General features: G+C 38.9%; 1 pseudogene; it reads right to left on the reverse strand.

Moving 5' to 3' along the window:
- Positions 1 to 1,101: 1,101 nt before the first annotated feature.
- On the reverse strand, positions 1,102 to 1,413 carry LOC123809928 (annotated as a pseudogene).
- Positions 1,414 to 1,669: the final 256 nt, after the last annotated feature.

Genomic DNA, 1,669 nt, shown 5'->3' on the forward strand with positions numbered 1-1,669 from the left:
AATAAGAATTCCAAAAAATGAAGAAAAGCTTAGGAAACTCAGGACATCTTTAAATGTTCCAACATCTGAATAATAGGGGTACCAGAAGGAGGAGAGGAAGAGCAACAAGTGGAAAACTTATTTGAACAAATAATAAAGGAGAACTTCCCCATTCTGGCAAAGGAAATAGACTTCCAGGAAGTCCAGGAAGCTCAGAGAGTCCCAAAGAAGTTGAACCCAAGGAGGAACACACCAAGGCATTTCAGAATTACATTAGCCAAGGTAAAAATGAAGGAGAGAATCCTAGAAGCAGTAAGAGATAAGGAGACAGTCACCTACAAAGGAGTTCCCATCAGACTGTCAGCTGATTTCTCAAAAGAGACGTTACAGGCAAGAAGGGGCTGGAAAGAAGGATTCCAAGTCATGAAAGGCGAGGACCTACATCCCAGATTGCTCTATCCAGCAAAGCTTTCATTTAGAATGGAAGGTCAGATAAAGTGCTTCTCAGATAAGGTCAAGTTAAAGGAGTTCATCATCACCAAGCCTTTATTTTATGAAATGTTGAAGAGACTTATCTAAGACAAAGAAGATAAAAACATGTATAGTAAAATGACAGCAAACTCACAATTATTAACAACCACACCCAAACAAAAACAAAAAGAAACTAAGCAAACAACTAGAACAGGAACAGAACCACAGAAATGGAGATCACATGGAGGGCTAGAAACGGGAGTGGGAGGAGGAGAGATGGGGAAAAGTATGGAGAATAAGTAGCATAGATGTTAGGTAGAAAATAGATGAGGAGAGGGCAAGAGTAGTATGGGAAATGTAGAAGCTAAAGAACTTATGACACATGGATACGAACTAAAGGGGGGGAATGTGGGTGGGAGAGGGTGTGCAGAGTGAAGGGGAATGAAGGGGGGTAATGGGACAACTGTAATAGCATAATCAATAAAATATATTAAAAAAGAGTTGCATCTACAATTTTTATGAAATTACCACTTGTTTTCTTTTTGATTACCTGCAAATTCTAAAACTACTTCCAACAGATGGGCTACACAAACCCATTGCGATCTCATAGGATTCTGAGTTTATTACATAAACTAACTCATTTATTATAGGCTAGCAATGTTTCAAATTGTGGAGCTTCTCCTGGTCTTTCACTTCCTTCAGTCTTCTGATGGCAGACTCGACTGCGACAGCAGAAGACATGTTGTAGGTCCAGACACCACCAGCAGCTATTTTATTTTTCCCACAGGAACCACAGTGCCAGAACCCCATAGTTCACCTCTTCATTTTGGTTGTGCCACAAAATGAGCACATGTACTTGGTGTGCTGGCTGAACTCAATTTCCTTCACCATTTTTCTGAGGGAGGTGCCAAAACAGGTGCCATGTTTACCAAGGATGCTGACTTTCTTGGTGCCCTTAGTCATTTTGCCATTAAGTAGTCATTTATGATTTATTTTATATCTATATCATCAGAGGATAGGAATCGATCATGTTTATAAAACCTAAGTTTATGCATTCTCATTCTAAATAATACATAGTATATAGACAGTGCCAAAACAAAAGGCAGTTTATCAAAAAAGCATTGCTATCATTCCTCAGATCACATGAATGGTTAGTTACAAAATGAAGCTGAAAACCCAAATTTACTTACTCCAAGTTTAGGGTTTTACCAAGCATGTT

The sequence above is a fragment of the Phyllostomus hastatus genome, unplaced genomic scaffold, assembly GCF_019186645.2.
Source record: "Phyllostomus hastatus isolate PE091 unplaced genomic scaffold, TTU_PhHast_1.1 phas_scaffold_585, whole genome shotgun sequence".
NCBI classification, from domain to species: domain Eukaryota; kingdom Metazoa; phylum Chordata; class Mammalia; order Chiroptera; family Phyllostomidae; genus Phyllostomus; species Phyllostomus hastatus.